Here is a 26,644-nt window from a genome sequence, read left to right as displayed (position 1 = left end):
CCCCCCCCCGCCAATCGCTCGGTAAAATCACCTCATTTTTACTACTATACTTCCTCCATATCGGTTTACATGGCATGCATGTCGTTCTAGGTTGAGAATTTAACTGGCTATATATGTGATGAACAGTATATGTTTAGAAACTACATCCGCTTAATAATCCAATGATATACTTTTTTGTGACATAGTAACTTAGATTTAGTTAGTCAAATGGATGACCTAGAACTACGTGCACGCCCTATGAACCGAGACGTCTAAAAAAACGAGACGGAGAGGGTAGTTCAGTATGTATCTTTTTAGATCAATATAGTCAGGATTCACCAAGGAGCAAAACCAAGTGGTAGGCTACACCTGTCGTGTTGGCGTAGCGACTCAAGCAGGGTCAGTCCACACACGAAATGGCGACACACCTAACAGGACCCCTTTGGCCGACATGTGGCTCATCCACCATCTTGTTCCACGTGCGATGGACCAAATTACACTTTGGAGCAGCGGTTGGAATTGGAGGCACCCCGGTCGTAGCGCCGCAGTAGTAGAAAATGAGCGATGAGGGGTCAAATCACAAAGCCCCACCTTTCCCGCATTAAGTTGGACGGACGAAGAAACCATCATTTCACTCTAGGGCGCAAGAGCATAAAGAAAAGAGAAAACCAATGATGCGTGTGGCAGCTACCTAGGGCACCCTAGGGTAGGGGTCTCCACTACAGATCAAAAAAAAATGAAAGCGCCTCCACTACAAATCGGCTTCTCCCTCGTCCTCTTGAAGAAAACCGATGATGCGTGCGGCGGTAGGGTTTGTAGGAGTACTACTAGGGCGTGCGGGGCCACGTCGTAGTAAATGGGAGAGGGATTGAGTTCGAGTCAACGCCTTAAATATGTGTGGGCCGCTTGGTTTTAGGGGAACGAGGCACATTTTGGGTTCGAGGACCAGTGGAGATATAGTACGTACAAAATATTATGGACGTAGGTTCGACCGAAAGGCAATGATGCATGGGCCCTGCATTTTATATACCCGGGGCCGCGTGAAATTTGCTACTCTACAAAATCAATTAGTTTTATAAAAATGTTAAGATTCATGGGGTTGTGCATTGTAAAGCATAAAGTGAAAAACAAATAATGGCAATTAATTTAGAAAAAAATCAATTATGATATGGAAGATTCTAGAACAAAGGAGAAGTGCTTGTGTTTTGAGGTTTGTGCATTATGGTTAAGTTCAACCATGGAGTCTTCTAAATTGTACATGTGGCAGATCTGGTGGAATGTTGATGATATCCAACGGCCAGTAGTGCTCGGATTTGTCATCTCCGCACTGTCGGATTAGCTTCATCCAGCGACCATCTTTCAAGTTATTCGCACACTATATAGTTCTTGTGCCATAGTTGCATGTCTTGGGAAAAATCTACTGGTGGGTTGTACTAACTAATTAGGAATAGAAGATGTATACATGGAAGTTGTAGGGAAAGAGATGACATGGAGTATCTCAATTCCTATGAGCAGGGATTGGAAAAGAGATGCCATTTGGTTGACATCATAGGAGCTTTTCTATTGAATCTAGAGATGACATGTATCTCAATTCCTATGAGGAGGGATTAAAAAAGAGATGTAATTTGGTTCATATCATAGGAACTTTTCTATTGAATATATGCTAATGTTTATTTTCCTTTGAAATTATGGGAGTATAGGAATCCATTCATATGAACCAAGTGGCTCTAAAGCTATAGAAATGATATCATGTTTATTTCCTTTGAAATGTGGAGTATATGAATCTATTCCTATGAACCAATTGGCTCTAAAGGAAAAAATCCTATAAAAATCATATCATATAGAGTTCCTATGATATTCCTCCACACCAAAGGATGGTTGAAATTGCTGCAGGTGATACGATAGTCTTTCTTTGTAGACTCCTCCCCCATCTTTATAGTTACCTCTCGAAGATGAATCAAATGATATATACAGGGTATTCTACATGTGCAATTTGGTACACAAAAACTCGGTAAAAGTTTGCGAGTTCGAATTTTCAATAAAGCTATATGCACTGCACTTTGGAACGTGGGGAGCATACGGCAGTTGCTAACACTCACGTGGAAGATTTGTGTGCAGGAGGAGTGGTTGTTCTGTTAAATGACATGGTAAAATTGACACTGTCGGATGCCGATCTAATGGTTCTTATAGCGTTCGTTAGGAAAGGCTTGTGGCGAACATTTGTCGGATAATGATTTACGGACACATGCATTGCATTGATACGTGCCCCCTCTCTCTCTCACGCACATGCACCCTCCCGAGTCCTCTCGCACCCACCGTCTATCTGCAGGTAGACGTCACACACATATGTGCTCTTCACACCCTACCCTCAGAACTTCTAAAAACAAAAGACGTCGCGCACATTTTATTTTAGCTCACACGTCACACACTTATACAATTACTCTTGTCGCGAACACTCTTTGACCATAGTATATTGTACTCTCACGAAGAGAAGCGGTGCACGCACGCACTAGTTCTCTCACACCCACTCACGGGTACATGTAGGAGCGCATTTTTTTGAAGCTGGTACAATAAAATCACTCCACTATATATATAAGCAGGAGCCTTAGCGCTTGCTTTAGTAGGGTTCCTCTCGTTCACTCTCTCATGCTCTCCAGATCTAAGCAAGACATAGGTGGCCACACTCTCTCTCAGCTCACGGCTGGTCACAAATCCGGCCGGACAACCTCGACCGGGGCAGGGGTGTAGGTGCATCGTTCACGCTGTCGTCGGCGGCGAGGGAGGAGACCAACGGTTGCCCGCGCGTCTCGATCGGCAGCCGTGCCATTCTCTCCGAGAGAGCACCGGCTCCGGAGGGCCTCTAACCCCTTCTTCCTCCCTGCGGTATTGTGGCCAAGATGCGGCCTCCCGACGCCGTATTTGCCACATGCCGACGACCCTCAGGTATATATTCCTTTGAAACCTGCCTTGCTCTACTGCCCCAGCTCCCCACTTGGCTTCGTGTGGATCTTTTTCTACTTCCGTCCGCTGTTCCAAAGCCACCTAGACTTTACTATTATTAGAGGTAAAGCTGGTTCATACAATCGACTCTAAGAGTTGGTTCAAACAGGGAAGAAAGTGGGAAACTGTAGCATGAATCTAGGACTTGGTTCTAAGAGGAAATGGGGGGAAGTAGTAGATACTGGCTACCCAACCGGTCTCTTGGTTGAAAAGACGAAGAAAGCATGGTGGATGGCGAAGGGTGGGGGGAAGTGGACCTATCTCTTGGTTGAAGAAGGAAAGAAAGTGACGGGTGTTGGGGGACAACGCAAATGAGAATGAGCAGGTCTAGATTTCCTGTGCTCACATAGGAAAATGTCGCCGAGGAGATAAAAAATGGGACAAATGCAGACATGCTGCCTGAGTGTTTGCTGCTCTCGGCAACCACATCTGCCTCACCACTTAAATCTCACACCGCTAACATTGCTTCATCCCAGTGGAACTGCACAAATTTGATTGCACATTTACTGACCATGTGCTACTCTCATGACAGTATTACTAATGCTATTGTTCTGCATGTTAATCCAGTGGTACTGTTGATGTGATGTGATGCTACTTACGTTAGGACACTTTCATACTGTCAATCTAGTGCCAATTATAACACAATAGATGCTGCTGTTAATCATACGCCACTGCAAATATCTGTCACTGTTTAAATAACTGTATTTCGTATTTGCGCAAACAGGGATGTCTGTCTCCATATCGTTTCGGGGTGTCTGTGTCGGATGTGGGGTTTCGGCAAACCCTTAAGGTTCGAATACTGGGGTGCGCACGAAGTCTTTCCCTCCTACCGATCTATGCCCTAGCTCGCTAAGATCTCGCGGACGAACTCGACAAACTCGCAACACAGAAAGACACATGATTTATACTGGTTCGGGCCACCGTTGTGGTGTAACACCCTACTCCAGTGTGGTGGTGGTGGATTGCCTCTTGGGCTGATGATGAACAATGCAAGGGGAAGAACATCCTCCTGAGGTTGAGGTGTTCTTGTGCGTGTCTAGCTTGTGCGGGTGAGAGAGTGATCTAAGATGTCGTCCTCTCGTCCTCGCCCCCCTTTTCTATGGTGGTGGCTAGCCCTACTTATAGAGGCCCTGGTCCTCTTCCTAAATATTGAGCGGGAAGGGAGCCAACAACGGCGGGCTAATTTGAAGGGGGACAGCTAGTACAGGCCATCCTGACAAAAGGTGGTCTGCGCCTGCAAAAGGCTCTGGTGGTGACGCCGTCTTGGGCTCCACGATGACCTCTGTCTTGCCGTCCTTCTGGTCTTGGTCTTGTTGCACCAAAATGGTAACCTTTTCCTGATACCTTGGTACTCCTCGCCTGCGCTACTTTCCTTAGCATCAAAGAGGAAACAAGGATGCTGCGCGCGCTGGCGCCCGCCTGGCGCCCGCCTGGTGTCGATCGTCATGGCTCACGTCACGAGAGCCTCATGAGGTTCGTCTCGCCTTGATATCTCCGCTCCTCATGAGCCTGCCTGACTAGGCCGCTCTAGAGGAGGTCTCGTGTCGTCCGCCTCGCGAGGCTCGACCCCTCGCGAGGGTCTTGGGTGCCTTGTTGGTGAATATGGGGCGTACGGCCTGCTGGCTCAGCCACGCAACGGGCCGCAGGTAGGCAAGTCTGGGGACCCCTGTTCCCAGGACGCCGACAGTAGCCCCTGGGCCCAAGGTGCGCTCGGGCTTGGCTTCACGGCGAAGCCAAGGGCCAAGCACGGAGCACCGCGGGCCCCCAAAGCCTGCGGCCTTGGTTGACGCGTGGCAGTTGATTGGTCATGGGCGTCTCCGCTTCCCCACGCTGCCTCGGCGACTACATGACTTGACGAGTCCCTGCGACATGAAAGGGAAATCATCATTACCTGCGGTCGTGGGAGGTGTCGGTTGGCCTTCTTTGCTATAAATGGGGAGGGGGCGGAGCCCCTGTCGCCCATCTCTTCCTCGCTTGCTGCTTCTTCTTCCTCGCTCCACTCCTAGCTTCTTCTTCCTCGCTCCACTCCTAGCTTCTTCTTCCTCGCTTCGTTGCTCGCTGTGCCACCAATGGCGCCACGAAGGAAGTTCTCTATCGCCGAGAAGGGAAAGGCCCCTCGCGAGGGACCCGGCTCACCGGCACCAAAGTGTGGACGTGGCCGTCCGCGCAAGCACACCGCGTCCCCTGTCGCGGCCCACTGTTAGAGTGGCACCACGGCACACGGAGCGGGTCGTCCCAGCCATGACGATCTAGCTGACGAGGGGAGGCGTGCTTTGGTGGCACGGCCCCCCGGTCCGCGCTTCCACACGGTGGAAGTGTCACCGGAGTTTGTCGTCTGGTCGGAGAACCTGGCCGGCCACTGGCTCCAACTTCCCCGCTTCTTCGCCAACGAGCTGCCGGCCTTCGGTCCAGGCGGATGGTTGCGGCAGCAAGGCCTCTTGGGTTGCAGTTGCGACTTCCGCCACGGGCAACATAGCCCTGGCCCACGGTTGGCAGACGTTCGCCCGTGCCCGCGGCTTGGGTTGACGGTGCGCCCTCCACTTCAAGTAAGACGGCGAATAGACCCTCTACGTGAGGGTGTTTGGGGAAGATGGCCGCCGCGCCGGGTGCTGCCCTGAGGCGAACGATGGTGAGTAGGTGCTCGGCCTTGGGGACGGTCGCGATGAGGATCGGGGCGAGCCTGCCCTCGGGGTAGCTGTGTCTGATACGTCTCCGTCGTATATACTTTTCCAAACACTTTTGCCCTTGTTTTGGACTCTAACTTGCATGATTTGAATGGAACTAACCCGGACTTACGCTGTTTTCAGTAGAATTACCATGCTGTTATTTATGTGCAGAAACAAACGTTCTCGGAATGACCTGAAACTTCACGGAGCAACTTTTTGGAAAATATAAAAAATACCTGCAAAAGATGAAGGCCAGGGGGCCCACCACCTGTCCACGAGGGTGGGGGGCTCGCCTGCCCCCCTAGGGCGCGCCCCCTACCTCGTGGGCCCCCTGGAGCTCCTCCGACTCCAACTCCAACTCTATATATTGTGTTTCAGGGAGAAAAAACCCAGAGAGAAGAATTCATCGTGTTTTACGATACGGAGCCGCCGCCAAGCCCTAAAACCTCTCGGGAGGGCTGATCTAGAGTCCATTCGGGGCTCCGGAGAGGGGAATCTGTCGCCATCGTCATCATCAACCATCCTCCATCACCAATTTCATGATGCTCACCGCCGTGCGTGGGTAATTCCATCGTAGGCTTGCAGGACGGTGATGGGTTGGATGGGATCTATCATGTAATCGAGTTAGTTTTGTTAGGGTTTGATCCCTAGTATCCACTATGTTCTGAGATTGATGTTGCTATGACTTTGCTATGCTTAATGCTTGTCACTAGGGCCCGAGTGCCATGATTTCAGATCTGAACCTATTATGTTTTCATCAATATATGAGTGTTCTTGATCCTATCTTGCAAGTCTATAGTCACCTATTATGTGTTATGATCCATTAACCCCGAAGTGACAATAATCGGGATACTTACCGGTGATGACCGTAGTTTGAGGAGTTCATGTATTCACTATGTGTTAATGCTTTGTTCCGGTACTCTATTAAAAGGAGGCCTTAATATCCCTTAGTTTCCATATGGACTCCGCTGCCACGGGAGGGTAGGACAAAAGATGTCATGCAAGTTATTTTCCATAAGCATGTATGACTATATTCGGAATACATGCCTACATTACATTGATGAACTGGAGCTAGTTCTGTGTCACCCTAGGTTATGACTGTTACATGATGAACCGCATCCGGCATAATTCTCCATCACTGATCCATTGCCTACGAGCTTTCCATATATTGTTCTTCGCTTATTTACTTTCCCGTTGCTATTGCTATCATCACTACAAAATACCAAAAACATCACTTTTACTACTGTTACATTTTGCTATCGCTACCACTACTATCATATTACTTTGCTACTAAATACTTTGTTGTAGATATTAGGTTTCCAGGTGTGGTTGAATTGACAACTCAGCTGTTAATACTTGAGAGTATTCTTTGGCTCCCCTTGTGTCGGATCAATAATTTTGGGTTGAATACTTTACCCTTGAAAATTTTTGCGATCCCCTATACTTGTGGGTTATCAAGACTATTTTCTGGCGCCGTTGCCGGGGAGCATAGCTCTATTCCTTGAGTCACTTGGGATTTATATCTGCTTATCATTATGAAGAACTTGAAAGATCCAAGAACCAAGATTTATCCCTCAACTATGAGGGGAGGTAAGGAACTGCCATCTAGCTCCGCACTTGATTCACCTTCTGTTTTGAGTAAGCTTGCGACACCTAAACCTGCTTCTGCTATTCGTTCTAATATGTCGCATGTTATTCATGATGCCACTTTTGCTATACATGATACTTATGACGAAACTACTTCTATGCTTGATACTACTGTGCCACTTGGTGAATTTCTTGATGAACAACTTGCTAGGGCTAGAGAGATTGAAAATATTGAATCTGATGATACTGATGAAATTGATGATGAAGACTTGCCTGTTATTCCCGAGGGTTATGTTTTTGATAAAGAAGCTTCTTTAGCTATTTTAGCTTGCAAAGATAGATACGAAATCAAGAGGTTATTAGCTAAATGGAATAAGCAATCTCTAAATGATAGGATGAAACCTGACCCTGTTTTTTCTACTTCACCTATCTGTGTTACTGATAAGGATTATGAATTCTCTGTTGATCCTGATATAATTACTTTGGTTGAATCTGATCCTTTTCATGGCTATGAATCTGAAACTATTGTGGCACATCTTACTAAATTAAATGATATAGCCACCATGTTCACTACTAATGAGAGAACTCGTTACTTTTATATCCTTAAAATATTTCCGTTCTCATTAAAGGGTGATGCTAAGATATGGTTTAATTCTCTTGATCCTAGTTGTGTGCGTAGTCCCCAGGATATGATTTATTACTTCTCTGCTAAATATTTCCCTGCTCATAAGAAACAAGCTGCTTTAAGGGATATATATAATTTTGTGCAAATTGAAGAAGAGAGTCTCCCACAAGCTTGGGGGAGGCTTCTCCAATTACTTAATGCTTTGCCTGATCATCCTTTTAAGAAAAACGAAATACTTGATATCTTTTATAATGGACTAACTGATGCTTCCAGAAATTACCTGGATAGTTGTGATGGTTCTGTTTTCAGGGAGAGAACACCAGATGAAGCTGAAATTCTATTGAATAATATGTTGACAAATGAAAATAATTGGACACCTCTGTAGCCAATTCCTGAGCCTATTCCTAAACCAACTCCGAAGAAGAGGGGTATTCTATTTCACACTCCTGAAGATATGCAAGAGGCAAAGAAATCTATGAAAGAAAAAGGTACTAAAGCTGAAGATGTTAAGAATTTACCTCCTATTGAAGAAATACATGGTCTTAATTTACTGCCTGTTGAAGAAACATATGATCTTAATACATTACCTATTGAAGAAACTCATGGTCTTGATAAACCGACACAGGTAGTAAAGGTAAATTCTCTCTATAGGTATGATAAAGCTGAAATCCTATTTACTAAATTTGCTAGCCCATGCTTAGATGAGTTTGATAAATTTATGGCTAAGCAAGAAGACTTTAATGCTTATTTTGGTAGACAAATTAAATACAATTCAAATATGCTTGAACACTTGGGTGATTATATGGCTCATGTCAAAGGTGAACTTAAACTTATTAGTAAACATGCTTCTATGGTTACCACTCAAGTAGAACGAGTACTTAAATCTCAAAATGATTTGCTCTATGAATTGAATAGTAAGAATAATGATAATGCTGTTAGAGTTATGACTAGAGGTGATAAAATGACTCAGGAACCTTTGTATCCTGAAGGCCACCCTAGGAGTTGAGCAAGATTCTCAGAGAAATAATATAGATGCACCTAGTCCTTCTAAAAGGAAGAAAAATAAAAATGATAGGACTTTGCATGCTTCTAGTGAACCTATTACTGAAACACCTGAGAATCCAAATGATATTTCTATTTCTGATGCTGAAACTCAATCTGATAATGAACCTGAAACTAGTGATAATGCTAATAATAATGTTCATGCTGATGCTCAACCTAGTAATGATAATGATATAGAAATTGAACCTGCTGTTGATCTTGATAACCCACAATCAAAGAATCAATGTTATGATAAGAAAGACTTTGTTGCTAGGAAACACGGTAAGGAAAGAGAGCCTTGGGTTCAGAAACCCATGCCTTTTCCTCCCAAACCATCCAAGAAAAAGGATGATGAGGATTTTGAGCGCTTTGCTGAAATGATTAGACCTATGTTTTTGCATATGCGATTAACTGATATGCTTAAAATGAATCCTTATGCTAAGTACATGAAAGATATTGTTACAAATAAGAGAAAGATACCGGAAGCTGAAATTTCCACCATGCTTGCTAATTATACTTTTAAGGGTGGAATACCAAAGAAACTTGGAGATCCCGGTGTACCAACTATACCATGCTCCATTAAAAGAAACTATGTTAAAACTGCTTTATGTGATCTTGGAGCCGGTGTTAGTGTTATGTCTCCCTCTTTATATCATAGACTTGATTCGAATAAGTTGACACCTACTGAAATATCTTTGCAAATGGCTGATAAATCAATTGCTATGCCTGTCGGTGTTTGTGAGGATGTGCCTGTTGTAGTTGCAAACGTTACTATTTTAACGGACTTTGTTATTCTTGATATTCCCAATGACGATAGTATGTCTATTATTCTTGGAAGACCCTTTTTGAATACTGCAGGGGCTGTTATTGATTGCACTAAAGGCAATGTCACTTTTCATGTTAATGGTAATGAGCATACAGTACACTTTCCAAGGAAACAACCTCAAGTTCATAGTATCAACTCTATTGGAAAAATTCCATTGAATATATTTGGAGGTTTTGAATTTCCTCTTCCTACTGTCAAGAAGAAATATGATATTATTATTATTGGGGATGTGCATATCCCGTTGAGGTAACATAGTCTTATTCAAAATTTCTCCGGTTCCATGTTATTTAGAATGAGTTCGTTAACAAGACTTGATCAACCTTGTTAGTGGATTCCTTTTGATGATCATGAGATGGATGAAACTAGAAGGCACAACCTGCTGTACCCTCCTTTTACTTTCTGTTATTTATATTAAATAAAATAAAAATAGTATTTTTTTTGTTTGTTATCTGATTATCCGTGCAATATAAAAATACCCCGAAAATAAAAGTTCTCCAAATGCCCTGAAGTTTAAATATGATTTTTTTCTGGAATATTTGAGACTATTTGGCACTGAGAACACAGCAGGCAACCACCTGCCCACGAGGGTGGAGGGCGCGCCCTACCCCCCTGGGCGCGCCCCCTGCCTCGTGGGCCCACGGTGGCCCTCCTCCACTTATCCTTTCACCCACACACTCCTTCTTCCTCCCCCAAACACAAATAACCAGCTCAAACCCGAGTCCAAGCTCGTTTTTCTGCCATTTTCGATCTCCTTGCTCAAAGCACCTCTCACAAAACTGCTTGGGGAGATTGTTCCTTGGTATGTGACTCCTCCATTAGTCCAATTAGTTTTTGTTCTAGTGCTTTATTCATTGCAATTTTTTGCTGCTTAGGTGACCCTGTTCTTGAGCTTGCATGTCAAATTTATATGGTCAAAAGTAGTTTTGATGCATGATATAGGCCCTAGGCACTTGTAGGAGTAGTTGCTATCAATATTATTGAGTTTGGTTTACTTTTATTTTGAAGTTACTAAGAATTTCAGAATTTTTCAGAAAATGATGAAGAGACTCTTGAGGGGCTCATCGAGCCGAAGCTCGAAGGAAAAGGCACCGAAGCCTAAGTATAATCTGCCTCGCATTGCGGAGGTTCGGTCGTGTGAATGGCCTTCCGATGATTTCTTGAGAGCAGCCGGGATTTATGAAGATTTTCATGAATTGGCTAAGAATGCAGGCCTCGCCGCTTTCCTCCACGACCAACACGATCAGTATCTCTTAGTCACAAATATCTTTGTGCAAAACTTTCATTTCCATTCTAGGAGCTCACCACCTACGGTGGAGTTTCATTTATATGATGAGCATAAGGAGATGTCACTTTATGATTTTTGTTGGGTATGTTTAGTCCCTTTCGAGGGCAAGACAGAAGAACCACATCGCGAGGATGTGGATGGGTTTATTGATACTATCACTGTAGGGGAAACAAGGAAGGTTTCCGATGCACGAATCACTAGCATATATTTTCCTATTTTACGCTATTTTGCATTATTTGCTAGTCGTTGTTTAATTGGTCGCGGAAACTGTGGAAACCTTAGTGTCCCTGATATTATTATTTTGCTCCATGGTTTATACGGTGATAACCCTGTGGGCGGCATTATTGCTAAACGGTTAAGTCTGAACCGTACCAAGGGCCCCATCTTTGGAGGCATCTATTCTTCACGCCTAGCTGCACATTTTAACATACCTATTAGGCATTATGAGAAGGAAGAAAAGGTGATGCCTTGTGTTTATTTAGATTATAAAAGTATGGTAGCACATGAATTTATTGTTAAGAATAGGGAAGGAGAGCTTAAATGCAAATTGTTCTTTGATAAACATCATCCTGAGACTATTACCCTGCCTGCTCCTTCTTTGTTTGATTTATCTGCAGGCCAGTACCCTGTTCCGTTAGAGGCTATTCACGCCTACTGGAACCCTGCACCAGTCATGGAGCCAGAGCCGGAACCACAAGTTGATCCTTCACGACAGTCTAATTACCAGTGGGATCCGGAGATGATTGCCAGCCAGTGGCAATCGGAGTCTTCTTCTTCTTCTCAGTACGACCCTAGCTATTATTATGGATATCCGCCAGGCCAGCCGTGGCCATAGACCAACTTAGGCCAAAAGCCTAAGCTTGGGGGAGTACGTATTTCTCCCCGACATTACATTTATGTTCACACACTCATTGCTAGATGTCGGTGCTCATACTTTTTCATTGTATCATCCATGCTAGTTTGTTTCCTTTTTATGCTTTCTTCTTGTGTGTTTAATAAACCTTAAAGAAAAACCCAAAAAAATTAGTTGTAGCTTTTAATTAGTGTACTTTCCATGCTTGTAGTAGTAACTAAAAAGAAAACCCAAAAAGATTTCATGTTCTTCTTTTGCTTGTTGGGAGCTTTCCTGTGTAAATAGTTTTATTTCTTTTCTTTACTTTGGGGGTCGATAGGAGAAGACCATAATTAAATTGTTGAAGTGGCTCTTGTATGCATAATTGTTGATCTGACAAAAGAGCCCATATTGCCTTGTCTTCTCTTGTTTATTGAATGCTTGAAGATTCCAGCTTAGTCCAATGCACGTGCACTATTATTATTAATATTCACATCGTTCGGTCATCAAGTGAAAGGCAATTATGACGATATATGATGGAGTGGCTGAGATGAGAAAAGCTGGTATGAACTCGACCTCTTTTGTTTTTGTAAATATGATTAGTTCATCGTTCCTGATTCAGCCTATTATGAATAAACATGTTTGCAATGACAAATAGAGATCATAGTTTCTTGTGCCATGCTTGATTAGCTATGAGTTATAATGGTTTACCTTGCGTGCCAACATGCTATTAAAATGGTTATGATGTGGTATGATAGGGTGGTATCCTCCTCTGAATGATTTAAGTGACTTGACTTGGCACATGTTCACACATGTAGTTGAAACAAAATCAACATAGCCTTCACGATATTTATGTTCATGGTGGATTATATCCTACTCATGCTTGCATTTGGTGTTGATTAATTTTAATGCATGTTCATGACTGTTCTCGCTCTCTAGCTGGTCACTTCCCAGTCTTTTGCTAGCCTTCACCTGTACTAAGTGGGAATACTGCTTGTGCATCCAACTCCATAAACCCCAAAGTTATTTCATATGAGTCCACCATACCTACCTATATACGGTATCTACCTGCCGTTCCAAGTAAATTTGTATGTGCCAAACTCTAAACCTTTAAATAAATATCCTGTTTTGTATGCTTGAATAGCTCATGTATCAACTAGGGTTGTCCGTATCTTCCATGTTAGGCGGGTTATTCTCAAGAGGAGTGGACTCCGCTCCTCACTCATGAGAAAGTGGCTGGTCACCGGGATGCCCAGTCACATGCTTTATGCAAATCAAATCAAAATAATTGCAAACAAAACTCCCCTTGGGACTCTTGTTAGTTGGAGGCACTCGTTGTTTTGAGCAAGCTATGGATTGATGCTTGTTGGTGGAAGGGGGAGTATAAACTTTGCCATTCTGTTTGGGAACCGCCTATAGTGTGTGTAGCATGGAAGATATTGCCATCTCTTGGTTGTTATGTTGACAATGAAAGTATACCGCTCAAAATATTATTCATCTCTATTTCAAAACCAAGCTCTGGCACCTCTACAAATTCCTGCTTCCCTCTGCGAAGGGCCTATCTATTTACTTTCATGTTGAGTCATCATCCTCTTATTAAAAAGCACCAGTTGGAGAGCACCGCTGTCATTTGCACTCATTATTGTTAGTTTACATTGAGTATGACTTGACTGGATCTCTTTTACCATGAATTACAATGTCTAGTCAGTCCTTGGTCTTTAAAGGTGCTCTGCATTTATGTTTTGCGGTCTCAGAAAGGGCTAGCAAGATACCATCTTGTTATATCATATTATGATTGTTTTGAGAAAGTGTAGTCATCCGAGATTTATTATTATTGCTCGCTAGTTGATTATGCTATTGATATGAGTAAACTTGAGACCTAAGAGTTATTGTGAATGTGGTTAGTTATAACTTTGTTGAAAACTTGAACGCTGGCTTTACATACTTACAACAACAAGAGCAAACAGAGTTTGTAAAAGTTTTCTTTATCACTTTCAGCTTATCAACTGAATTGCTTGAGGACAAGCAAAGGTTTAAGCTTGGGGGAGTTGATACGTCTCCGTCGTATCTACTTATCCAAACACTTTTGCCCTTGTTTTGGACTCTAACTTGCATGATTTGAATGGAACTAACCCGGACTGGCGTTGTTTTCAGCAGAATTACCTTGGTGTTATTTATATGTAGAAACAAACATTCTCGGAATGACCTAAAACTTCACGGAGCAACTTTTTGGAAAATATAAAAAATAGCTGCAAAAGATGAAGGCCAGGGGGCCCACCGCCTGTCCACGAGGGTGGGGGCACGCCCCCCTACCTCGTGGGCCCCCTGGAGCTCCTCCGACTCCAACTCCAACTCTATATATTGTGTTTCAGGGAGAAAAAACCAGAGAGAAGAATTCATCGCGTTTTACGATACGGAACCGCCGCCAAGCCCTAAAACCTCTCGGGAGGGCTGATCTGGAGTCTGTTCGGGGCTCCGGAGAGGGGAATCCGTCGCCATCGTCATCATCAACCATCCTCCATCACCAATTTCATGATGCTCGCCGCCGTGCGTGAGTAATTCCATCGTAGGCTTGCTGGACGGTGATGGGTTGGGTGGGATCTATCATGTAATCGAGTTAGTTTTGTTAGGGTTTGATCCCTAGTATCCACTATGTTCTGAGATTGATGTTGCTATGACTTTGCTATGCTTAATGCTTGTCACTAGGGCCCGAGTGCCATGATTTCAGATCTGAACCTATTATGTTTTCATCAATATGTGAGTGTTCTTGATCCTATCTTGCAAGTCTATAGTCACCTATTATGTGTTATGATCCGTTAACCCCGAAGTGACAATAATCGGGATACTTACCGGTGATGACCGTAGTTTGAGGAGTTCATGTATTCACTATGTGTTAATGCTTTGTTCCGGTACTCTATTAAAAGGAGGCCTTAATATCCCTTAGTTTCCATAAGGACCCCGCTGCCACTGGAGGGTAGGACAAAAGATGCCATGCAAGTTCTTTTCCATAAGCATGTATGACTATATTCAGAATACATGCCTACATTACATTGATGAACTAGAGCTAGTTCTGTGTCACCCTAGGTTATGACTGTTACATGATGAACCACATCCAGCATAATTCTCCATCACTGATCCATTGCCTACTAGCTTTCCATATATTGTTCTTCGCTTATTTACTTTCCCGTTGCTATTGCTATCATCACTACAAAATACCAAAAACATCACTTTTACTACTGTTACCTTTTGCTACCACTACTATCATATTACTTTGCTACTAAATACTTTGCTGCAGATATTAAGTTTCCAGGTGTGGTTGAATTGACAACTCAGCTACTAATAATTGAGAGTATTCTTTGGCTCCCCTTGTGTCGAATCAATAAATTTGGGTTGAATACTTTACCCTCGAAAACTATTGCGATCCCATATACTTGTGGGTTATCAGCGTCTTGTCCTGCTACGGCGGCTCTTCCTCCAGTGACAGCTCCAGCACTAGTGGCCATGGCCAGCCGCCGCGCCCGCTTTGGAGGCGGTAGTGAGTCATCCCGTCGCCGCGCCCCCGTGAAGCGCGAAGAAGGATCCGGCTAGGTTCGGGGTGCCGCTAGGGGCCCGCCTCCGCAGATTGTTGTGATGTTGCTTTTGTTTTACTCTTTTTCCTGCATCAAGAATGTAACCAATTTGGGCCCAGGGGGGCGTGTATTGAACTATGGTTCCTCGATTGTGGCACTGTGCGTGTTGTGTCATTATTTCGTGCAAAGATGACTTAACCTGGTATATCCGGGACGCCCTCTTCCTCACGAGGTGCTCATTTCCTCGTGCCCATCTTGCCTTGGTGGCCTGCACCTGCTGGGGAACTGCGAAAGCTCGTTAGGGAGTGCGTTTAAAAGATTTGTCGTTCGCCCTGGTTCTGGCCTGGCGCCTTGTATTGCGGTACCCGAGGGGCACGGACTAGGAGAGGCATGCCAGCTTTTGGGCTTGAACAAGGGTGGCTCGCGAGAAGGCAGAGAAGGCAGAAAATGATCGCGAGGGCACCTGCCCAGCCCCCTCGTGAGGCATGCGAGAGAGAAAGAACACGAGCTAACCCGAGCCAAAAAACGCAGCGAGAAGCGAGAGGGTCAACTCAGCAAGGAATGCCAAAAGCAAATTTTGATTAAGGAAAAGGAAGCCAAATATGGAAAGCAAATGAAAAGCCGCGTCCGGCACCTAATCTAGTCTTCAAGTCTTATCACCAGCGCGGAGCTAAGTGCTGTCCACTAGGCGTGCGCGGGAGCCCCAGGGCCTGAGGCCGGCACCCCTGAGACTCCGAGGCGTGTACAGCCCCAACTCATTATTACGTGAGAGTGTCACGGGCGGCGATTCTGCACAGGCACCAGGCCTTCTTCACAGGCTCTGCGCCTTTCTTCTCAGGCTCTGGGCCTTGCTTCACAGGCTCTGGGCCTTGCTTCACAGGCTCTGGGCCTTGCTTCTCAGGCTATGGGCCTTGCTTCTTAGGCTTTGGGCCTTGCTTTATGGGTAAAACCTCCAGAGGTGCTCGATGTTCCAGGCATTTTGTACTGGTACTCCGTCTTGTGTCTCCAGGCGCACGGCGCCAGGCCTGGAGATGTGGACGACCTTGAACGGGCCCTCCCACATTGGTGAAAGCTTATGCAGCCCTTCCCTGGAGAGGACCCGCCTCAGGACTAGGTCTCCCGTCTCGAGTGTCCTGGAGCGGATGTTGCGGCAGTGGTATCGCCGCAGTGCTTGCTGGTACCTCGCTGCCCGCAGCGCAGCTCCGTGGCGATGTTCCTCCACTAACACGAGGTCCATCCCCCGCGTGGCGTCCTGCTATGTTTCATCGAATGCCAGGACCCGTGCGGAGCGATGCTTGACCTTGTGAGGGAGGACCGCTTCAGCTCTATAGATGAGGAAGAATGGAGTCTCTCCCGTTGGCTTGGTGGCGGTGGTCCGGATGGACCACAGTATGGACTGGAGCTCATCATGCCAGCCCCTGCCGCAGGCCTCCAGCTTCTTCTTGAAGGTCCTGGTCTTGAGGCCCCTCAGGACCTCCGCGTTAGCACGTTCGGCCTGGCCATTGCTCCTGGGGTGGGCCACCGAAGCGTAGCAGATCTGCGTTCCAAGGTTAGCACAGTAGGTTTTGAAGAGGTTGCTAGTAACCTGCGAACCGTTATCTGTGATGATGCGGTTCGGGACCCCGAAGCGGCTCATGAGGCCCTTGATGAACTTGATAGCAGAGCCGGCTGCCATGGTACAGATGGCTTCCACTTCCACCCACTTGGTGAACTTGTCGATGGCGACGTAGAGGTAACGGTAGCCCCCTGGCGCCCGAGGGAATGTGCCTAGGATATCCAGCCCCCGGACCGCGAACGGCCATGTGAGTGGGATAGTTTGAAGGCCCAAAGCTGGTTGATGGATTTGCTTGGCGTGGAATTGGCAAGCTTCGAAAGACTTCACCAGCTCGGCTGCATCGTTGAGTGTTGTAGGCCAGTAGAATCCACTGCGGAACACCTTGCCAATGAGGGTCCGTGATGACGAGTGGTGTTCGCAGTCCCCGCCGTGTATGTCAATCAGGAAATCCCTTCCTTGGTTGCTGGATATGCAGCACAGTGTGACAACGTCCGGTCGTTTCCTATATAACTCGCCGTGTTGGATACAGTATGCAGTGGCTTGCTAGGCCACGCGCTCCGCCTCCTCTTCCTTTTCGGGTAATGTTCTGTGCATTAAGTACTCCTTGAATTCCTTGGTCCAGCATTCCTCCTGAGGTTCAAGCGCCAAGAGCAGCCGAGCTCCGGAGGTCGGTCCACAGGTCGGGGCTCCCGTGGCTGGAGGTTGGGGGAGCTCCTCCCGAGGCTGGGTCGTGCTTGAAAGAGGTGGCGCAGCTGATGGCTTGAAGAGCCGCTACTCAAAGATGCCCGGCTCCTGCGGTTGCTGCTTGGATGCTCTCCGGGCGATTTCGTCGGCTTCCTTATTGGTGCCCCGGGGTACGTGATGCAGATCCAGGCCCGAGAACTGCTTCTCCATCTTGCGCACCTCCGCGAGGTAGGCCTCCATATGCTCGTCCTTTGGCTTGTACACCTTGTTGGAGAAGTTGCCGAGGAGTTGTGAGTCGCCTCTGATAGTGAGGCGCTTCACCCCTAGGGCCGTTGCAGCCTTCAGGCCAGCTATGAGGCCTTCGTACTCCGCGATGTTGTTGGAGACCTTCTCGCCGTGCTGAAAGCAGAGTTGCACGGCGTAGTAGAGCTTGTCCTGGGTGGGCAAGATTAGCACTGCTCCAGCCCCCGCGCCTTGGTGTGCGAAGGCGCCATCGAAATGCATGACCCAACCGTCCGGAGCCTCACTTCCTGGGGAGGTGGACCCGTCTTCTCTTTCTTCAAGTGTCGGGGCATCCGTCCATTCTTCCACAAAATCAGCAAGTGCGGCCCCCTTGATGACCCTGGTGGTGTTGAACTCCAACTGGAATGCTTGCAACTCGATGTTCCACTCTGCGACCCTTCCGGCTGAGTTAGGGCTCCTAAGTATCCTTTCTAGTGGGTAGGCTGAGACGACCTTGATGGAGTGGCCCTGGAAGTAGTGTCGCAGCTTGCGTGAGGCCACCAGGAGTGCGAGCAGGAGCTTCTAGGGCATGGGGTGGCATGCTCTCACGTCTCACAGTACGGTGCTGACAAAGTACACTGGGTGTTCGATGAGGGCTGGCATGCTATCGAGGCTCGGGTCCTGCGGAGATCGAGACATATCCTGAGGTGGAAGGATCCCTGAGACCCTGGTGTCCTCAGGAGCTTCTGTGACGCCGCCTTGCTGAGCTTTGTCTTCCACCGCTGATGCCTTTCTGCGCCTTCCTGACCCCGCGCTACTTCAGCCTTGGCCTGGCGGGGCGCACCCTTGACTTGGCGCTCCTCTCGAACCGCCACCAACGCCGTGCTGGCGGAATACGGGGTGGTAGCAAGGTAGAGTACCATAGGCTCGAGGGGTCGTGGTGCCACCATCACTGGGGGGTTGTAAGGTATTTCTTGAGGTCTTGGAAGGCACGGTCGGCCTCCGGGATCCACTCGAACGGGCCCTTCCTCTTCATGAGCTTGAAGAATGGTAAGGTGCGCTCTCCCAGTTTGGAGATGAAATGCCCTAACACGGTCACCCGCCCAGCTAGCTTCTGCATCTCTTTGAGGGTCCGCGGCGGGCTCATGTCCTCGATAGCCTTGACCTTCTCCGGGTTCGCCTCGATCCCTCTGTAGGATACAAGGAATCCCAGTAGCTTGCCGGAGGGGACACCGAACACGCACTTCTCCGGGTTGAGCCTTAAGTTCACTTGGCGCAGACTCTCGAAGGTCTCCTCCAAGTCTTGAATCAATGTCCTTGCCTCGCGAGACTTGACCACTATGTCATCGACGTAAGCCTCAGCGTTCCTCCCAAGCTGGCACCCTAGAGCGATGTGCATCAACCGCTGAAAGGTCGCGCCCGCGTTGCGCAGCTTGAAGGGCATGCAGGTGTAGCAGTACACCCCACATGCTGTCAGGAAGGCCATCTTCTCCACATCTTTCACCGCCATCTTGATTTGATGATACCCTGAGAACGCGTCCAGGAAGCACAGCAGGTCACAGTCGGCGGTGGAGTCAACAATCTGGTCGATGCGCGGGAGTGGGAACGGGTCTTGAGGGCAGGCTTTGTTAAGATTGGTGAAGTCGACGCACATCCGTTCCTTCCCTCCTTTTTCGGCACCACGACAGGGTTCGCCAGCCATTCGGGGTACCGGACCTCTCGGATGGCACCTGCCGCTTCCAGCTTGCGTGTCTCTTGGACGATGAAGTCTTGCTTCTCAGTGGACTGCCGTCTCGCTCGTTGCTCCACGGGGCGGACATTGGGGCATACCCTTAGACGATGCTGGATCACCTCCCTTGGGACCCCTACCAGCTGATTTGGCTCCCACGCGAATATTTCCTTGTTCGCACGCAAGAACCTCACCAGAGCTTCTTCTTGTTCCCGGTCGAGACTGGCTCCTATGGTAAATGTGGCTCCTAAAGGCCCGTCCTCGTTGGCCGGTACCAGCTTGGTTTCCGCCTTGTCTTGGGTGAACAGATGCTTCTTCTTGGTGGGCGCGGCCTCCCTGGCCGCGGGGGCACCGGCGTCGGTGGGTTGTGCTACTGCCGCGGTCTTGAAGGCGAGCCTGAGCACCGTCATGGCCTCCTTAGTGTCCCCCTTGATGGTGAGGATGCCCTTGCTCCCTGGCATCTTCATGAGGTTGTAAGCCGGGTGAGTCGCCGCCATGAACTGAGCGAGAGCCGGGTACCCGAGGATGGCGTTGTACAGGAGGACGGTGCGAGCGATGTCGAAGTCCACCAGCTCGGTGCGGTAGTTGTCGCGTGTGCCGAAGGTGACAGGGAGGCGGATCTATCCCAGGGAGTAGGCAGCTCCACCACCCACTCTTGAGAAGGGCTTACTGAGGCCGAGCCGCTCGAGTGGCACGTGGAGAAGGCTGAAGGCTTCCACGGAAAGCAAGTTGAGGCCGGCACCACCGTCGATGAGGGTCTTGGTGGCGGCCACGTTGCAGATGGTGGGAGTGCAGAGCATCGGAAGCACTCCGGAGCCGGCGGTGGAGTCGGGGTGGTCTTCTGAGCCGAAGGTAAGGTCGGCCTCTGGCGCAGCCCAACCCGGTGGAGCCCCCGGGCACCTGGAGGTGGCCCCGATATGGAGGAGGAACGGCTTGGCGTGGCGGTCCGACGGCGGTGCTTGAGAGCCGCCCAGCAGGGCCGCAACTGCGTGGTGCGCCGACACCACGTAGCGAGCAGTGAAGAGGTCGCGAAGCTCCTCCCAAGATGCCACCATGGATCAGGGAAGGTTGAGCATCCAGGCACGTGGCTCACCGGCGAGGGCCATGGGGAGCTAGTTGGCCATGACTTTCTCGTCGCCGTTGGCTGCTTCGATGCTCAGCTCGTAGACCTGCAGGAACTTTGCGGGGTCGGTGGTGCCGTCGTAGCGAGGAGGCAGATCCGGCTTGAACTTGCCTGGCCAGGCGTTGCTACGGAGCTCGGGGGTGAAGGCGCGGCAGCCGGCCGTGGTTACTGGGGCCCGCCTCGGAGGTGTAGCTTGGTCTTGTCGAGGTCCGCGTGGCGCCGCCGCAAGCGGCGCACGGTCCTGACGAGGCGGTGCGGGAAGCGCGGGTGCAGCTTCTCGCGGCCGTGGGTTTCCTTGGCAACTTCTCTCTTCACGCGTGGGCACCAGTCGTGGTGGATCGCATCGCAGGGCCGCGCGCCTTGGTGCCAAGGCACCGTCTTTGGGCTAGGGTGGTGGAGGCGCGCCTCGGGCCTCGTCGCCCGTGGCTGGCTGAGGGTGAGGCCAAGAGAGGGACGGCGCCGGGGAGCCCCCTGTGGCACGGACGAGCTCGATGACGCGGTCGAGCCACTCCTCGTAGAGGTCGTCAACTGGGCGGTAGCGCAGGAGCTTGTTTGCGGCGAGGAGTGCGGCCCGCGCCTCCATAGGAGCGCGGTGTGCGTGAGACGAAGAACCGGCTAGGGTCAATGATGGAGTGGCGGTGTGGCCGTCCTGCCGCACCGAAGGATGCAGCGAAGACGCTTGCTGCTCGTTCCCCACTGGGCCGGTGGCAGCATTGGCGGCGGGGGACGGAGAACAACATGGTGGCCCGCCGATGGGAGCTGTTTGAGCAACGCGGGTGGTGAGAGCAGCCCGACACTCAGCTCGAGCGCGGCAAGCGTCCGCCATGGAGATGATGGAGCGGTGGAGCAACGAACTGATGGAAGGAAAGCTTCGGCGCACCCCTACCTGGCGTGCCAAATGTCGGATGTGGGGTTCCGGCAAACCCTTAAGGTTCGAACACTGGGGTGCGCGCGAAGTCTTTCCCTCCTACCGATCTACGCCCTAGCTCGCTAAGATCTCGCGAACGAACTTTGTGAACTCGCAACACAGAAAGACACAAGATGAGAGAGTGATCTAAGATGGTGGATTGCCTCTTGGGATGATGATGAACAATACAAGGGGAAGAACAGCCTCCTGAGGTTGAGGTGTTCTTGTGCGTGGCTAGCTTCTGCGGGTGAGAGAGTGATCTAAGATGTCGTCCTCTCGTCCTTGCCCCCTTTTCTATGGTGGTGGCTAGCCCTACTTATAGAGGCCCTGGTCCTCTTCCCAAATATTGAGCGGGAAGGGAGCCAACAACAGTGGGCTAATTTGAAGGGGGACAGCTAGTACATGCCATCCTGACAAAGGTGATCTGTGCCTGCGAAAGGCTCTGGTGGTGACGCCGTCTTGGGCCCCACGATGACCTCCGTCCTGCCGTCCTTCTGGTCTTGGTCTTGTTGCACCAAAATGGCAACCTTTGCCTGATGCCTTGGTACTCCTCGCCTGCGCTAGTTTCCTTAGCATCAAAGAGGAAACAAGGACGCTGCATGCACTGGCGCCCGCCTGGTGTCGATCGTCATGGCTCACGTCACGAGAGCCTCGTGAGGTTCGCCTCGCCTTGATATCTCCGCTCCTTGTGAGCCTGCCTGACTAGGCCGCTCCAGAGAAGGTCTCGTGTCGTCCGCCTCGCGAGGCTCGGCCCATCGCGAGGGTCTTGGGTGCCTTGTTGGTGAAGATGGGCCATACGACCTGCTGGCTCAGCCACGCAGCGGGCCGCAGGCAGGCAAGTCTGGGGACCCCCGTTCCCAGGACGCCGACAGTCTGTCTCTGTATCATTTCTATCTGCGCAATCAAAAGCACACACCTCAATTTTAGTAGAACTGCTCAAAATGAGATGGCTATCCCTCGTTGTCGTCGTCTAACCACCCGTCTTCTAGGTATTCCTGCATTGGTAGTTACTAGGTAGAATGACCAACGCAATATAAAAGAAGTTGATTTGTACGTTTTACTTCCTGATTGCAGTGCAGGGACGAGCGAAAACAACTGCATCCTAGTCCGCAATGCACTTTCTACCAGTTCATCCATGGACCGAGGACTAGCTGGCACGGATGCATGACGGTTTTTTGGACAGGTGCACGGACTAGAGGCATTGTGGTCTGGTTATTTCTACAAATAGCGGTGCTTAAATTTAGTGGAATGCACAAGAATTTCAGCTGGTTAGTACACTACATGGTTCAGTTCAGCATTCCAGCTGAGAACACAACTATAATTGGTTATTCTGGAATGAGAGAACCTAACCCTGGATGGTGGCAACAAGAAAAAACTAGAGTGAACTCCAGGAAATTTAAGCCTGCCGGGAGGCTCTTTGCTCAGAGAAGCCTTGCTTGTTTTTACCTGATTTGTAAACCTTCTCACAACTTTGTCTTTTGTTGTGAACTAGTATATGTTTGTTATGTTCTATGAATCATTGAGATGTATAAAATTGCTTAACTTATGCTTTTCAAGTTTTTTATGAAGCCGAGTTTAATGTGAGTGTTCCACATGAACGCTGGACTAGCGTGTGAACGTTTCGAATTTGTATTGTGGCCTCAGTTAATTGCATGAACCACTGTAACAAGATACATGGTTGCTTATATGTCAGACAGCAGATTGTTGATTGTTGATTGTCAGCTAAGCCAATGTGCCATGTTTTGCACAACTACTTACAAGTGGGGTAGCACCAACAGTGTTTACAAGTACTTATGTATACGTCGGCGCACAGTTCTCAAACGAGTACTCTATTTCATCAAGACACACACTGCTCGTATGATAAAACTAGTGAGGACGCATCTATTTCGGCAACAATTATGATGATTCACGGGCACACAAAAGTAGCAGCAGTTCCCATAGACGGATTCAAATAGTGTACTAGCCCCAGAGGGCTCGATAACAGGCAAGGTTTGGATAACTAGACAGAATCCAAACTACTATTAAACACTAGCTGGGGGCAAGTATTTCATGCCTCGATCTAATTTGGGATGGACACAAGACGGACCTTGCCATGAACATCATCGAGGACGTCCGGCAGCAGCTCAATCCTGTGAACCTTCATGAAGAAAACCTTGTGGCCTTGCCACTCATAAACTTGTTTGTGGAGGCATGCCACGTCATCTTCCTGCGTAAGCTTGACAAAAACAGTATGCCTCACAAACGAAGGAGTAGCTTTGAACTTCTTGTGCTTCAGTACACCCTAGACAACACGCCTAACAACAGTGAGGCTGGAATACAACTCTTCATTGGTATAAGCGCAAATGGCTTCCAGGATCCAACAGCCTAAAAACTCTGTTTTCCCAGTGCATATATTCAGGTCATCCGCCTCATAGCGAGTGACATGTACAAACAAACAATCCTTGTCTGCATCAAGGCTCTACTTGAAACAGAAACAAATTCTGAATTACTTTCCAGTATAAGAAACACAAGTTATTTAAACCACTATGTATAGCATGGCATCGAACCTAATAAAATTTTGCATTATTCATCACCACATACTTAGATGAAAAACCACAATCGAGATCGGCAAAGAAGAAAATCACCTTGGGCAGCTCAGCGGGGGGGGGGGACACATCCTCGAAGGGGGAAAACTGCTCCTGCAGTGCCACGGGGGCTGTAACCTCAAACGGGGCGTTGACCATCTCAGTAGTGGTCGTGAGGGTATCTGGGGTTGGCTCAGTGGCTGCCTCCATCTTCTTGGAGCTCTCTGTCTCGTGGGGATCAGCCTCCCACGTCTACTCCAATATCGGCAAATCTTTGTTTGGTTCTCCTTGGTCCATCATGAAACTGACGAATACTAGGAGACCACTGAAAGGAAAACACAATCGCAATGACAATGAAACAAAGAAGAGAGTGAGGATCGGTTACTACTTTGCAAAAGTTCTTTTTTTTCTCTGAAGGAAAATATACCAACATCACGGATCCGCTTACCTTCCCTTCGTTGGGAGAGAAGAACAGTGGCAGATGCGAGCGTTGCCTTTCTTGAAGACGGTGAGGGAGAAGGGGATTCGGCGAAGAGTGAAATGATGGTTGCTTCGTCCGTCAAACTTAGACTGCGGGGAGGTGGGGTTTTGTGATATGATGGCTCGTTATTGCCGCGGAACGACCGGGGTGACTCTCCGCCTGCATACTGCCTTCTAATTTGGTGGATGGCATTTGGGCCTGCGTGCTGCATGGCCCGCATGTCGGTGAACAAAAGTATAACGACATTTAGGAGAGGGAGGCATTTCGATGACCTAGGAGGAGCCAGAAGCGGTATTGTATCCATTGTACTAGTAGTAATTGTTTTTCTGGGTAGCTGTAGGGTGTCTCCACTGTACTAGTAGTAATTATTTCTCTGGGCCCAAGAAAAAACAGCCCATCCACCCTAGTAAATATTAAAATCAATTCAAAAGTCCATATATTTACTGAATGAGAGGCGCTACCCACACCCAGCACACCGCCCCCCCAAAAAACCTGGGTGTTCTTCTTCCTCCTCGCTCCCACCCACCTCGTCAGCTCGCTCCACTCGTACCCCAAATTCCTCACCTCACTCCTACAGAAAACCCCAGCTCCCCTTCTTCCTTACTACTACAGGAAAAACCCCAGCTCCCCTTCTTCTTCACTCACACTACAACTAGGATCGTCATTCGTTACTCTGCTCAAATCCGTGAGCGCGATGCGACGCCCTCGAGGAAAATGGAGTCAGCTGACCCCCAGCGCCAAGAAGATGAGGCTCCTGCCAGCGGTGATGCCTATTGTACATCTCGCACCCCGCAGCGCGGGGAGAAGCGGCAACCCCGCCCCCATCAAATCCCAGGAACCCGTAGAATCTCGGGTGGAGCGCATCAGCAATCTCCCGGACGCTGTCCTTGGGGAGATCATCTCGCTTCTTCCTACCAAGGATTGTTGCCGCACCCAACTCCTCTCAATTCGGTGGCGCACCGTGCCCTTTAATCTCAACTATCGTCAGCTACCTGTCTTCAATGATTTTGAAATACCCAGAGCCATCATCTCCTCCCACCAGGGCTCCATTCAAAGCTTGTGCATCCCGGCATGCTACCTGAGCAAGCATACCATGCCCTGCATGGTGGACGCCTGGCTGAAATCCCCTGAATTCATAGAACTACAACTTCTTGAGTTCTACTATTCCTGTGGAGAACACCTACCAGATACCGAACGACATCTACCTGTGCCCTCAGCACCGATGTCCATCTCGTGGTTTTCCTCCTCTCTCCACACCGCCACCTTTGCACTGTGTGACCTACCAGACAATCTGGTACTAAACCTTCGACTCCCATTTCTGAAGAAACTTTCACTTGTGCGGGTTCGTATATCGGAGGCCTCATTGCACAACATCATCCACTCCAGTTGCCCTGCCCTGGAGTGCTTGGTGCTTGTTTTCACAGTTAGAATTGGTTGTCTCCAAATAAAGTCGCCTAACCTTGTGAGAATTGGAATTTGTTTTGACGGAAGGCAGCTCATCATCCAAGATTCCCCTTCACTTCAAAGGTTGATCATTGATTCTAGTTATTCACCGTTGCAAATAACAGTCCTCTCTGCGCCTAAACTGGAGACCTTGGGTGTAATACATGATCTCTGTGCTCATTTCAATATGGTGTTTGGCTCCACAGTTCTTCAGGTACTTTACATTATCATCTACACTTGTAACCATAAGCTGCATTTTAAATTTCTACGCATAAGTTATATGTTATCTTGGAGTACACATTTTGTACTAATATTATGTTCCATGCTCAATGAAGAGTTTCTCCATGGATGGCATGTCAATGGTGCTGGATTCTGTCAAGATCTTATATATCCAAATGAATAGTTTTGATCTGAACAAGATTATTGGCTTGCTGCAATGCTTTCCATGTCTGGAGAAGTTGTATATAAAGGTGATAATTTCACGCACATTGGAAGCCCGCATATAGTGTACTAGAATTAACCGTTT

The sequence above is a fragment of the Triticum dicoccoides genome, chromosome 7A (genome assembly GCF_002162155.2).
Source record: "Triticum dicoccoides isolate Atlit2015 ecotype Zavitan chromosome 7A, WEW_v2.0, whole genome shotgun sequence".
NCBI classification, from domain to species: domain Eukaryota; kingdom Viridiplantae; phylum Streptophyta; class Magnoliopsida; order Poales; family Poaceae; genus Triticum; species Triticum dicoccoides.
This window is presented reverse-complemented; position numbering follows the sequence as displayed.